At 29.1% G+C, this 16,232-nt stretch overlaps 1 pseudogene across 1 annotated transcript; it reads right to left on the bottom strand.

The window, feature by feature from the left end:
- Positions 1-15,463: 15,463 nt before the first annotated feature.
- Positions 15,464-15,552, bottom strand: BDBG_16863 (annotated as a pseudogene). The gene has a single exon. The product of its transcript is annotated as a tRNA-OTHER (tRNA).
- Positions 15,553-16,232: the final 680 nt, after the last annotated feature.

Genomic DNA, 16,232 nt, shown 5'->3' with positions numbered 1-16,232 from the left:
ACAGCTGAGATGATGCGCTGTCGGCTATGGCGGTGTTTGAATAATAGTTACGTTCTATCGCCTTCTCGTTCTTCCGTGCATTTCAGAAATCGCTTCTTTTCTTGACGCTGCTTGAGCCCCTGATAGATAGTCTATTAAGTATTTAAGTCCTGTCTCAGTTCATACGAAGAATCAGATATTTAAGGAGTTTTTACACATACTTCTCTTTCAATCTAACTCTGAGACTATTGTATAATGCACAGTGCATTATAATATACTCAGAATTCTCATTTATATTGCAGAATGAGCATTATATTGAATAAAATCTATCATTAAATGTTTGCATATAAGATTTAAAATAGTCATGTCCTAGTTTTAGCTGTATTATAGATGAGAATATTTTCTTTTTACATTTAATTGAATAAGATTTTCACTTGGGTTTTGTTTCAAATCTTGAATAATGTATACTCTTCTTTTGTTTCTGCCAGCTTTCATTTCACTTGTCTAAACAAGATTCTTTTATTTTTCTCTTTATAAAAAACCAGGACACAATTTTTTGAATAGATCTGCTTAATTCTGAATCTTTTTTTAAAGCTGAATCAGTCAATTCATTGCTATGAATATTCATATGAGTAGCAACTCAGTGTAGATGAATTATCAGCTTTGATATTCTTCTCTTTTGAATTTTTGAAATGAAGTTTAAGATCAGTTCAAGATTCATTTAATTATTATAAATCTGACTATTTCTAAGTCTTTTTAAAGCAGCTTGACTATTAGAGAATATTCATATCTCTTTCAAACTATTTTCTCTTTTATAAGATTTTATTTTAATAAGTTTAAAGTCTTTTACTATTGTAAATAGTTCAGTATCAAAGACTTCAGATTCACAGCCTAAATTTCAGAAATTTGAGATAGATTTAATATTATCTTCAGTATAAGCAATGCCTGTGTCTAATCTATTCAAATTCTTGTTTTTTGAGTCATCTGAATAAATCAGAATAGAGTCTTTTATATTAATTGTAGAAATTTTCTTCAAATACTGTTCATATTCTTTCTCTTTAGATAGTTCACTTATTTACAAGTCTATAAGAGATTCAAGCTTTTCTCTTCAGACAGATAACTTCTCATGATCAACTTTTTCCATATTTAAAGAAGAAAATTGATTTTTAATCAGTGAGCATAGTCTGTACAGTTGAGAAGGCATTTTCTTTGAAGAATTATTTTCATTTTAATCAAGAAATCTGTTTCAATTCAGTTCATTTTCAGAGTTAATTAATGAAAATAAAGAAGAGACTCTTTCTCTGATTATATGATTTAAGCTCATCTTTATAACTGTCAGAGCATAGTTTATACAGGCCTTTTCAAATCTAATAGCAGAAGAAGGAATTGAAGCTTCAATTTTCATTGCTTTAATAAAAGATGATTTGAATGCTTTCAGAATTCTTCTCAAAGCTCTGTTTTTCAGACTTTGAAAGAGTTCAGTGAAATTTCCTTGATTATTTCATCAAATTTAAACTTCATAATCAGCTACTGAGGTAATACAGGCTATATATAACTGTCTCATAGCCTGGAAGAATAGATCTCTCTCTGTATTTGATAGTCTGATAATGTTATTCAATAGTCTTTCTGCCTTGACAGTTCTTTGTTGAATATAATATTTAAAATTCAACTTGAAGTTGAACCATACTTCTAATCATTTGACATTTAAACTGGGTTTAATCTCTCTATTTAAAAGAGTTAGAAATAGTTCTTTCTCATTGAATCTAGAAAAGAAATGAATTAACTCAGTTTTATTCATATTAAATTGAATTTGATTGATACCTGCTCTAATAAAGAGTTTCTTTGCAGCTTTTTCAATCACTTTCAAATTCTCTTTAATAGTTTTTGAGCTGTAGACTAGATCAATATCATCTATATAACTCAGAGATTCTACTATTTTCATATTTCTATCTTTGAATAGATATGCAGTGTATATTGTAAATTAAATGAGTAAGATTGAAGATTCTTATAATACTTCTATTTTTATCTCAGTCTTGTCTTACTTCATTTCATCAAAGAAAAGTTGTATGATTCTTTTAGATATAAAACAGTTAACTCATTTTATTAGAGAAAGTGACAGTTTTAATATCTTCAAAGTCTGAATTAACTTTGACTTTGAAACATGATCAATTGCTTCTTTTATATCAATAAAAACTGCAGTTGAGACCAGATCTTCATACTTTGCTATTTAAATATCATGAACAACTGAGAGAAGTGTGTCAATTGCAGAATATTGTTTTCTATCTCTCATTTATTCACTGAATAAAAGAGAGTTATTTATAGAGCTTATAAAAGATAGTTAAGTAGCTATTATCTTTTTCAAAATCATTTCTAAATAGTTTAATAGAGATATTACTCTATATAACTTAGAAATTGAAGTTTTTCTATTAGATTTTACAAGAATCACTTCAGTAGCTTCTCTTCAGTATTCAGAATAATATTCATTTTTTAAAAGATTGAAAAAGAGCTTAAAATATTCATTCTTTAAGTAGGAATATGTATTTTGAATAATTAAGTGATTAATTGAATCAGCCTCTGTAGCAGTTTTAACAGAACTTGAGAAGATAGCTGACTCTAATTCATCTTGTGTAAGATCAGATCATTGTCAGTCATTTTTATCAATATAGTTGAGAAGTGATATATTCTCTTTCTCTGAATCTGAATCTGATGAGTTTTGAAAGAGAATTCTCATGAAAGCTTGACATTTTTTCTCAAAAGTGTTTATCATATATAATTCATTCTGAAACTCATATTCTAAGGCTAGAAGTTTTGCTACACTTCTTGTTTTAGTATAGTTAAACACTTTAAAAACTTTCTTTTTTTATACTTCTTCAAGAAATTTATTCCAGCAGCCTGTTTTAGCTCTTTTAATATCTGAAAAATATTCATTTCTGACAGCTTTGAACTCTTTATCAGATATTACATCATTCTTTCAATCTCTTCTAGCAGTAGCTAATTCTTTTCTTTTAAATGAGATATTCTCATTTTATCAAGATTTTGAATACTCAGAAGATTTTCTCTTTGAAATATTATGTCTAACACTTGTTAGAATAATAGATGTAATAAGTTTCACTCTGTTCTCAAGTATTTCATTTGAGACATCTTGACCAGAATTTCAATATAGCTCACTCTATCTTTCAGATTTTAACAGTTTTATGCTTTCTTCAACTGCTTTTCAATCAGCTTTTTCAAAGTAAAACTGATTAGAGAGAAGAGGATTTTCACTCATTTATTTTTCACTCAGTTCAATATTAAATTGAATATTCTCATAATCTGATTCTGATGTCTCATTTGAATCAATAAATCAGTTTATAAGTCTTTTTTTCATTAGATTTTGAGATATGAAGATTAGATCTATAATAGATTTCTGTTTCATATCTTTTCTACAGAATGTTTGTTAATCAGACTTATTAACTAAATCTATTGAATGTTCAAAGATTCATTCAATTAGATTATCAGCTCTTACTACTCTCTTACATTCTGAATTTCATCAGAGATAATATGCATTGAAATCTTCTATAATTATAGAGTTTCTTAATGAAGTTATGTTTAGAAATTCTCTATCATTTATTCAGATATTGTTATTTTTCTTCAATGACTTTTCATTAAAGATATTTATGAGCTGTATAGTATCAAACTTATTCTCTTTATCTATAATATCACTTATCAGAATATCAGGATCAGATATAATATCAAATCTTAGATTAAATTAATATCTTGATCTCTTTCTTTCATAGATCACTACTCTTGACTTTATCTCAGAACTTTGAGGTAGAAAGTAGTAGTAGCTTAAATGAGAAATGATGTATTTTTACTCAGCATCAAAATTTAGTTCCTAAAGTAGTATAAAATCAACTTTTTATTCAAATACAATTTGAAGACAAGAATAAATAGAATTTGAGTTTCTATTCACAATATTTTGAATAAATGTGATTTTTGAAGAGTTTTTAAACTTTTTTTATTGTTTTTGTTATATATTCATACTAAAAGAGAGTAGAGATAGAGTAGAATCTAATTACTATTATCAGATAGTAGATTATAACTATTTTAAAAAGTAGGAATCTCAACTGCTTGTATTATATCTAGTTTATCATCAGAGTCATTTCTCAATTCTCTAATCTTAACAGTAGTTTGAGAATTCAAATTCTGTTTACATTTAGCTGGAGAATTGAAGTTTGAAGATTTAGATAGTTAAGAGTTTCTTCTTTTTAAGCTTACAGTTGTAAGTTTACTGACTTGACTCTTCTCTTCAGTTCTAGATTGACTTTGAGCTTCATCTTTTCTTCAGTTCTTTTGAGTTCTTGAAATAAATATACATTCTTTTGAGCTAGATGCATGTTTTTCTTTGCAATTAGAGCACTTAAGCAGAGTGTATTAATATATTTCATCTCTTTTTAAGCATGTTTCACATTTATACTTACTAGTTTTATGATCTCTGGCACAGAATGCATATTTTAAGTCTCTAAAATAAGAGATTGCAAAGTATTTATATCTTTGACAGTTTAAACACTGTGTTTGAGCTTTGAGATTCATTCTTGAGTCTTTGTATTCATGAACTCTCATTTTCAAATCTGCTACTCTTACTTCAAAGATCTTTGACTGTTCAAGTGTTTTTATATATACTAGAACAGAGGCATTTGTTCTACTTTATCTGTACTTAATTGAATTTAGTTATACAGGCTGTTTTCTCAGTTGAATAGAGTTATATTCTTCTAATTCATTTTTGAGAAGTAGTATTCCTTCTTCACAGTTAAAAATTTCAACTGAAATATTATGAAAAATGAATTTATCTTACTTTTCATCTCTCTCAGATAGAATTGTTGTATTTAACAAAGATTCTACTACTTATTTTCAGAGATTCTCATTCTTAATAAGAAATTCTGTACTGAATTCAGACATTGTAGTCAGAATAATGAAGTGTCTAAAGAGTAATGACTCAATTGAAGCTATAACTGATTTTTGAACTTCAATATCAGTCATTAACTGAGAAAAGAACTGCTGATTAATTTCATTTCTGATTCTGAAAATGAGATTTGAGTTTAGCTTGTTTTTTTATAAGATGTTCTGATTTAAGACTTTGAGAATAAGTCTTCTATTTCTGAAGATTTGAAAGTTTTTCTCTTTTTATATTTTTTTCTTCACTTTTCTATGAATAGAAATATGAGCAGCATTCTTCTCAGTTTTCTCAGAATTTTGAGCAGATTTTGAGATAGCAGATTTAGAGACAGCAGATTCAGCTGCTTGAGTATATGTTTTCTTCTGATTTAAAGAAGAAGAAGAAGTAGAAAAAGAAGAAGAGTAAAATACAGAGTCAGTGATTATACTAGAAATTTTCAATGTTTTTCAAACTGTGTTTGAAATTCCAAGTTTGAACTGAATTATCTTCTGTAGTTGTCTAGTCTGAGCATGAAGAATTAACAGAACTCCTTCATTCATCTCACTCAGACACTGCTTTTCAAGAATCTTGCTTACTTTTTTAAGTTTCTGTATTTCAAGAACTTGTTATTTCTCTATTTCTTCTTTCTTTCTTCTCTTCTGAATTTCAATCTCAGGAATAGTATTTGAGAAAGCATCTTTTTTCACATTAACTGAGAGTATTTTTGAACTCATTATTCTCACTCACTGAAAAGTTAGTCAGACTGTTTAAATTGAGATATTTATTAAACTCTTTTGAAAAGTTAGTTAGACTGTTTCAATTAAGAGATTTCTAAGTCTGATTTCAATTGAAAAGTTGATCAGACTGTTTTAAAAGAAGAATAAAAGACTTTTATATATAAAATATCTGATTTTTTTTCACACTAGTTCAGTAACTAGGTTAGATTTTTAAAGAGAATGTAATAAACTAAAATTGATTTTTAAGATAAATTAATGAAATCTTTACAATCTCTTTCTTAAGATACAGTAAGGAAAAGTATGATATTAATTAATAATAAATCAGATAATATAACAGTTTTTAAGAGAAAAACTGACAAAAAATATATTAATTTTTTGCAGAGAAATTGATTAAAACTATTCTATTTTATTCTGAATCATTTAATTCTCCTCACACAACAAGTATACAACTCAAATCAGTTAATAAAGAGTGTAAAAAAGAATTAAGTATTAATAAAAGCTCTTCAGTCACTGAAAAGGTAATTCTTATTTAAAAGAATATAAAATTATGACAGAAAATATCTCTGTTTTTAATTCTTTGTAAGAATATTATATAAAATCCAGACAAAAATATCTTACTTTTTCAAGAGAAGTAAAAAACTATTTCTAAGATCTTTTTTTTTTTTTTTTTGCATTAACTGCTATAGAAGAATAAGATAGAAACTGCTAAGATATACTACTATATACTCTTTATCAAGACTTTTCCTCTTCAGAGTCTTGATATTATAGAGAATATAAGTCTGTTTCTATATAATAATATAAATATTGTCAGTGAGATGTAGAGGAACTAAATATTTATATCTCAAAATAGAAGACTTTGTCAATGATTATATCAATATAGAATTAATTCTCAAATTCAATAGAAATCTAGTATTACTATTCTCAATCTCTTACAGAATTCATTGAATATTAAGATATTAAAACTAGATTTAATATATCTCACTGTACAGAGATTAAAGACTCAGTCAGATCTTGAGATATACTGAATTTATAGTTGTTGATATACTGTTAACTTGTTCTGTTGACTCATTATTCACTGATTATGTATTGAATACTGTTGCTGAGGTATCTTTTTGTATTATTCTGCCGGGGATGGGCCAGATTGAGAGGGATGATACAAGGGTGAGACTTGGCATTGATGTCTAGATACACTGAAGACAGACAGAGTAGTCACAGAGATTGTATTTCAGAAGTGTCTGTTGATTATATGCTTGATATTATTACTGCAGTATTTTTTTGTATTTTTCTGCTGAGAATGGGCCAGATTAGAAAGGGCGGTACAAGGGTGAGACTTGGCATTGATGTTTTGAAACATCAAAGATGAACTGGGTTTTTGCAGAGGTCACTTCTCAGATATCTCCACAATTACAGATCATGGATCTTCCAAAATCAAGGAGATTGATGCATATGGCTAGGTCTCTTCACCTTATAATTTGTATGGCAATTTGGCCCGGGGTTGTGGTGTGATAGAGGAGAACAGGGGATAATCCCACACAGGAGTTTCAAACAACATCTGGTTCACATTTGGCTGGATAACTCCACCACCACACGGGGTATGCGGTCGGCGATGGGGTCAAAATGCTTGTATGATCAAGGGCTTTTCGATGGATCTATCGGCGGGTTCTTATTCGAAAAATCGAGCGAGTTCGTGGTGAAGCGGTTGCCTGAACTGTCTTTGTTATATAAGACCTATATATTATACCGATCTATTTGGTGTAGGCCTCTTACACTAGAAAAACATTCATTGTCTTCTTATTAGAAATGATTATTCACATATTGTCTTCTCATTAGAAATGATTATTCATTGAGAGATATCTGAACACATAACAATGTATAAGAAAGAGAAACAATCAGTTAAAGTGAATATCAAGTTCTCAGATAGAAGCTTGCTCATCAGTCACTCTGACCCTGCAATAAGATCTTACAAAGAGAATGTCAGTGAAAGACCTGAGAGTTCTGACACTCAGACATATAAGATATTCATATGATTACACTTCTTCAAGATTTTACAGATATTATACTCTCAATGAATAACATGTCTAACAATAATATAAGAGAACTCTTGAATGTGAGTATAGAAGCAATATCACAGTAGCTTCAAGCAATGTTGAAACTACAACAATAACAGATAGTCAACATGCATGTTACTCAACAGCTTGAATATGAAGAAATTCAACAATTAACTCAACAGAGAACTCATGCAACTTCAGCACCTATAAAAGCACTGAAAGAATGCTTAGATACTTTCACATATTTTAATACTGCTGATCTCACTCTCTACTAGACTGACCGTGTAACTGTGTCTGAGATCAGAATCAAACTTTACAGTTATCACATTGTCTAAAAGCATTACTTCTGATCATGATTTGTGTTCATCACATTGATTTCAAATCACATTATTTCAAATATTAAAGATTTCAGATTCACTTTTCAAATAAAAATCTAGTCTCAGATAAAGAATATGTTTGAATTTTTAGTCACATTTTCATTCTGATCTTATTATTGAGAATGGCATCAAATGAAACTAGAAAATTATCTCTCACTTACATAATATCATAATATAGTACTCATTTATTGAAAATTCAACAGAGAATGTTACTAAATATTATTACTTTTCTGAATACAGATTATAATTCATATAATTTTAATTATGAAAAAATATAAATACAAAAAAAATAAAAAACAAAAACAAAATAAATACAGGAAAAATCACATAAAAAAAAAAAAAAAAAAACCAGGGGGGGGAAGGAAAAAAAAAAGAAAAGAAAAAGAAAAAAATAAAAAATAAAAATAAAAAAAATCAAGATCACAGAGCTGCAGCACTCTTAAAATACTCACTTCTCAGAGTCTTTATAATATTCATCATCAACTGTGTATCTCTCACAGTGAGAGTAACACAGCTGTAATGAGTTATTATCTTAATATTATCTAATAAATAATCAGTATATATCTGTATAAATGTGAATAATTAGAAAACATACACTTAAAAAGTGTGGTCAGAGTGAACTCTGCTGTCACTTGAATAACATCAAGAACAGAATACTGAAATCAATGATTTCTCTCATCAATTTCATAGACAAGGTATATGAAGATAATCTTAGAGAATATAAGATTCTCTGACTTCTGATAAAAATGAATCTCACAGAGAGACTCTATTTTCATGATATCAGAGACTGAGTATTATCAAAAAGCATTACTTTCATGCAATGCACATGCACTTACTGCAGTGATTCATTCTCTGTATATATAATCAAGAATTGCAGCTGTTTCACACTGCACAGCTCTCTCTGAGATGCTGCTGTTGATTTGCAACTCACACAGTCTCTCAGTTCAGCACATGCTGTGTGTATACAGCTCTGCATGCTGAGACTGTATTGATCATTATAGCCTGACATAATACTCACTTTTCACAGGCCATGTTTTATTTGAGAGAGAGAGAGAAGATGCAACTGTTGTTTTATTAAGAAGAGAATGAATAATTAGTATTATTAAATGTAATTTAATTCATCTGTATTCAAAATTTGATTAGTCTATACTCTTTAATTTAAGGATTTCTATGAGTGTTTTAATAGTTTTCATACCAGCTTGAACTTAGTGATGAGTTGAAGAAGAAGAGAAATGAGAGAAGAAAGAAATGAGAATAACTTATCTTTATAATATGAAAACAGAGAATCACTGCAATCATTCTTTCTAGTAACAAAGATCTGTTTTCCACATGTATTTCTGATATAGATTATATGATAAGTGCATACAAAGAATATCAATAGTGCATGCATTGAATGAAGACAATATTGCTATGCAATACTGTAGCTGTTTCTGTACATCTCTGAAAACTGTTAATAGTTTCTTTATCTCTTTATGTTTGATAAGTTAATAATATATTCTGATGCACTTTCCCTTTCATCATCATTATTATCATCATCATTATCATTATTATTATCATCATGATCATCATTATCATCATCATTATCATTATCATATCATTGCCTGTCTTCACTTCTCTCTCAACACTTATCAAAACTAATCATGTCATTTCTCTTCAAATATTCTGCGGTTGTGCAGATCATCAAGGTGTGTGAGTACTGTCACAGATTGAAGAAAGAGAAGAAGAAGGTGTTCAAGTACAGAGAGACAGATTGTAAGACATGTTATAATATCTTGAAAAGACTCTGTAAGAGAGCAGAATGATAACAATTTTAAGAAACACTTCTGATAGATTTAGACTGAACTAAGTATAGAAATAATGCAGATGACACTGCCTGTGAGAGATTGAAAAAGAAGACAGTGAAGAGTCTCATGCAGTAGTGATAAGATCAGAAGAAGTTCTGAGAATGATTTAAGATCAAGATGAAGAGAGAGAGAAAGAAAAAGAGTATTACTGTAAATAAGCAGCAGCAGAAGAAGATTGATAAGATATTAAAGTGAGAGATAAAGAAGTCAAAACTGATAAGTTTTTTATTGAGAGATAACAATTTTTAATAATACTTCTGTTCTCTAATTGATTAGCAGGAGCTGACAGAGAAGGAGGGAATTAAGATCTTGTTTAGATGTTGAATGCACTTCATGATTCAGAATATTGAGAAGACAGCTCTGCTCTCTGAATATATCAATCTGCTTACTGCTGAAGTGAAACCTGAGACAGCAGATCAGAAAATGCAGGATTTTGAGATACAGATTGACCTGGCTGAGGGAGAGTAGTGAGAACTCTTCTCTGAGAAGGCAGCAGAGAGAGATTTTGAGATGATTATCACCTCAGATAAGAAGAAGAAGAAGAAGAATAAGAATAAGAAGTGAATTGTGAAGAATGATGAGAAGAATGAGAAAGAGAAGAAAGATAATAAATAGAAAGAGTTTTTTTCTTTTTATATTAATTAGTTATAAGTTTGTAACTATTAGTTAATAATTAAAATTAATTTTGAGTTTTCAAAAATTATTGTACAAGTTGTAATCAATTATCAATATCAGAAATAATATATATATATATATTCAACTATCATGCCACTATAATGTATAAGTATCAACATTTTTTCAACATTGATATTCACAATATTAATATATTTTTAATGATATCATCTAGTAACACAATTTGATAACACTCTCTTTTATAATATTAATATATTTCAAGAAATATGACAGAGATTAATCAAGATTGTTTATTTACTTTTATACATTGATAATATTTAATCTGAGTTAGTACTAAAATTATAACTAAGCTAAGAAAGAAGATTATTTTCTCTTATATTAATTCTTCTTACACATATCAGTAATCAGTTATTGAAAATAAATTGTCATCTTTCTTAAATTATTATCATATCTTCTGAATTCACTTCTTTCACTTCTTTTACTTCTATTGAAGATTCACAAACTCTTTAAGAAATCACTGTGAATCATAAAGTCTATGTTATTTACAATTCAATACAGAATACTCTCTTTCAATCATGATAAATGATTACTTCATTCTTCACATCTGATTTCAGATCATGAAATTTATAAAAAACTAAACACAAACACTGAGATAAACTATAAAATAATTATTAACAGATTGTATTACAGATTACTGAAGAGTCATCTCTCTGCTATAATCACTGCAACATCATTCAGAAACATTTATCATGAACTAATCATAATTCTGAAGAAATTTTCTAACATCTGAAATCATCAGAATGCAGATAATAAAAGAAAAATAATCAGAAAATTACTACTGAGCTGATAAGTTGCTCTATCAGATAACAATTTTTGATAATACTAACTTTCTAATTTGAAGAAAATTATATGAAAATGATCATGTATCAGTACTCTGATTTCATAACTCTCATCTGATAACTTCTGTGAATAATTACTTTATATATGTATATCTCTGAATCTTTCTCTTTGATCAATTAAAAACTCTGAATTCTGAACACTTCTTCAAATGCTTAATTCAAATCTTCATATTTCATATCAATTCTGTCTTCAGTTCAATCTCAAGACACACTACAAAGTTAATATATAATATCTAGAATCAGAGTTGAAGAATCATCAAAGAGTGTCTCTCACAGTGAATGCATGAACTAGTACAAATAATCTTACATTTATGAGAGTTATATGTTATTACATTGATAAGAACTGAACTTAGTAAGAGACATTAATTGAATTTGAATCATTGATCAGTAGTCATACTGAGAATTATATAACAGAGATATTAATAACTGTGATTAAAAATGATTATTAAAATATTAGTCTCAGTCTTCTTACAATTACAACTGATAATACTGTGAATAACTACACTATAATGAACAGCTTAGAGCAAAAATTGGCTTTGCATTTCTGAAATGATAAATAAGGTCATATTTTCTGCATTGCTCATGTGATTCAACTTGTGATATAAACACTGATAAAGAATCTTAATATCAAGATGAAGAATAATGAGATGACTGATTCTTGAGATGAGAATGAGATGAAAGTGATTACTCAAGTAACTTTTACATTTATTTTGTAAAAGATAACATTTTTTAACAACACTTTTTAATATTATTTTTTAATAATGCTTTTTGATAATACTACTGGTAATTTTGAATAGATTAACTAATAATTTAAATATCACAGATTCAAAACATTACTAATACAATTTGTATCTTCTCTAAATAATAATAATAATTTCATGATATTTAATAAATAAATAAATCAGTCATATCACTGAATATGATACAGAATGTTAGAATACAGTGAAGTTCAATATATAAGATAACTGTTCAGACTCTTTAATTGTGTCAGATAATTAATTATTGAGTGCAATACTCTGATCAGAAAAAGATTCAGATATTGAAACTTTCTGATATGAAGTGAACTCAGTTGAAATATGTGATTGATTTACTGTTTCAGTTTTATAAGATAATAAAGATAGTCTTAATCACTCATACATCAATGCTGCAGTCAGTCTGATAAGTGTATAATAGTTTATTTACTCATCTTGAGAAGTAGTTGAATCACTTAAAAAGAAATTCAGTCTGAGATGATACTATAGCACAGGCTATTATTACTGTAAGAAATAAACTGATATATTACTACAGCAAAACTGAACAATCTTTTACAGAGTACTATACTGTAGCAGCTCTACTAGATCTCTTCTATCAAGTTAATATCTACACTTCTCAAGATTGAACAGAGAAGGAATGAGACTTATATGTTAAATTAGTCTAAGACTACTACAATATCAAGTATCAGAGATTTGAATGAGCAGATGTTAGAGATGTGAAGACAGTGAAATACAATTCTCTAGTAAGTAACAATCTTTGATAACACTTCATATCATATAGAACTATAATACTAACTTTGAAACAGAACTTACATACATTGATTGCAACTGAAAATCAGGTAAAACTATATACTTGTAAAACTGAATTTGATCACTATCTTCAAGATGATTCAACAAATTTACACACTAAATCAATTCTAGAGTTATGAAAAATTGTTGAGAGTATATATTCAACTATTACACTGATGATATATGATATTCTGACAATTTCATTAACAGAGGTGAGAATGAAGCAAAAGTTCAACTCAAGCTGAGATATTTATCACTATCACTGAGAACAATTACAAGAAGAAACAATCAAGAAACTCATAATTATAAAACATGAAATTATCAGACAGTTTAATACCTCTGATCACAGTATATCAGAGAAGTGTAGTTTTCATGAGAAAGTGAAGAATAAACTTGCATAAGAATGTATTTAGTTATTTCATGAGCATTATCAATAATCATTATCAAATTCTAATTATATAAGCAATCACTGAATGAACTGAATGAAACTGAATTTGATCTTCAGTCTCAGTGTCATTCTGATTTTGAAAGAATGATCATCTTTCACAGTTTATTCTGAGAAATTACTCTTATTTCACTATTCTTGAATTAAATCTGGTCATTTTTCATATCATTTCTCTCAGAAATGGTTCATTTTCAGATTTTTTTGAGACTTGGTTCTGGTGGGACTCACGCCAAGAAATGTATGAGACCAGATTAAATGGGACTAAATGTGAGATTCATGGTCCCGGCGGCCAGTCTACTCTCTACTCATTATGAAGGACAGAAATGCTTATAAAACTGAGTGTAGATGAAGATGTCATTAGTTCATTAACTAATCAAGATTGATATATTAATGAACAGTTGAAGAATCACATGAAACAGAAGTTTCATTCATGAATAAAAGCATGTGAATCAGCATTGTAAACACCTGACAACATCATCAAATATCTTGATATTCTGTTTTAAGACACTGCTGTGTAACAGAAAGTATTAGATTAGTTACAGAGTGTCTGACAGAGAAACACTTCTCTCACAACATTTCTCCCTGACTTTGACACTCAGATCTTTGAAGCAGATGATCAATCTTAAGAGAATTGAATGAAGATTAGTATGCTTAAGAAGACATTGACTTTTGAACTCTTACAGGCTCTCATGAGTGTAAATAAAGACTCAACTTATGAAGACTTCTGAACACAGCTCCGGACATTGAATGACCGTCTTACCAAGCTCAAGAATATACAGAACAGAATAACAAAGAAAGACTGCTATTCACTACCTCTTATCAATGAAACTCTAGCTCGCATTGAACAAGCTCAATGATTTACAAAACTAGATATCATCGCCGCGTTTCATAAGATCCGCATCGCTGAAGGAGATGAGTGGTTTACAGCATTTAAAACATGATATAGCCTCTTTAAATGAGTAGTTACTCTCTTTAGACTGGCTAACACTCTCAGTACACTTCAGAAGTATATCAACTGAGCACTCTGAGATTTCCTTAATGAATTTGCATCTGCATATCTTGATGACATTCTCATCTTCACTGATGAGTTCAGGAAAGAATATTAAGAACATGTACAGAAGATATTATAATAACTATAAGAAGCAAAACTACTAATAGATATTAATAAGTGTAATTTTAAAGTCAAGAGTATTAAATATCTGAGTTTTATTATACAAGCTGATAAGAGAATTCAAATGAATTCTGAGAAAGTCTTCATCATTCTTGAATAAGAAGCTCTGTATACTGTGAAAGATGTATGAAGCTTCATCAGATTTGCTAACTTCTATCAGTAATTTATATAACACTTCTCAGATATCATGAGATTACTTACAGAACTCATTAAGAAGAACTCAGTATTTCAGTGATCAGCAGACACTGAAGCTGTATTCATACACATAAAGAAGATGTTCATCAATATATCTCTGTTAATAACATTTAACTCTGATTATGAAACAGTTGTTGAAGCTGATTTCTCTGACTATGTAATAGAACAAGTGATATTATAATATAATGATAAAAATGTTCTACAATCATGTGTCTTCATATTAAAGAAACTGAGTCTCACTGAATACAATTATGAGATCTATGATAAGAAACTTCTTATAATTGTATACTGTCTAGAAGAATGAAACTCTGAACTCTGAAGTGTCTCTGAATTTAAGATAATCACAGATTATAAGAATCTCAAGTACTTCACAATCATCTATAAACTCACTATTATTATTATTATTATTCTTATTCTTCCATTATACTCATATGCAAGCGGAGCTTATGATGAGTCCTTGCGTGATGTTAAATACAGGTCAAGTGTTGGTGATACAGAAGGAAATACAGGTGTTAAGACCACATCAAGATAACAAGAACATAGGAAAATACAAAGGAGTGACAATTAGATACATGCGATAATAACTTCCCAGCCCAGGAACATAGAGCAATTCATTGAAGCGATTTGTACACCTCTGTATTTATTAGAAACCTGAGGTGCTTGAGTTCTGGATTTAATGTATCCCCTGCGGGTTTCGAACCCACGCGCCTTGGTTTCCCACGCCAAGGCGCTACCAGGTGGCCGCATTAACCATTCGGCCACCGGGGCTCTATAAACTCAATGAATGACAGATACAATGATCTGAATTTCTAAGCTGCTTTTATTTTACAACACACTACTGCCCCGGCAGCTAGAACTCAATGACAGATACTCTCTCACAATGAGAATAAGATATACTGTCTGATGTGACAGACATGCATTGAATGAACTGAGAGCATTAGCTCTTAGATCTGAAGATATTGATTGATCAAGATAGAATAACTCATGACACTATACATACTTCTCTGATTAGAACACTCTCTCTCTAAACTGATACTGATATTAATATTCTCACTTTCTCTACACTGAATGAACTGTGGTATACAGCAGCTCAGACTGATAAACTTCTTCAGACTCTCACTGAAGCAGTATATCAAGAAGCATCTCAATTTCCCTCAGAACTATGTATAAGAACTGATATCTCAGAATGTTCAATTGATGATAGTAACACTCTATAATTCTGTGAATGATACTGAGTCTCTCACTCTGAACTCTTATACACTCAGATAATGCAAGAGATGCATGATTTATATATAACTGATTATTCAGATTATGAACAACTGTATAGAATGATCTTTCAAGAGTTTTACTAATCTGAGATATTAAACAGTATCAGACACTTTGTCTGAAACTGCAATCACTGTTCTTTCATTATCTTATAAAAGAACTGTAGAAAAGATCTACTGAAA

Source organism: Blastomyces gilchristii (assembly GCF_000003855.2).
Source record: "Blastomyces gilchristii SLH14081 genomic scaffold supercont1.5, whole genome shotgun sequence".
NCBI classification, from domain to species: Eukaryota; Fungi; Ascomycota; class Eurotiomycetes; order Onygenales; family Ajellomycetaceae; genus Blastomyces; species Blastomyces gilchristii.
Note: the sequence above shows the minus strand (reverse complement) of the source record. Positions and strands in the feature narration are given on the sequence as shown.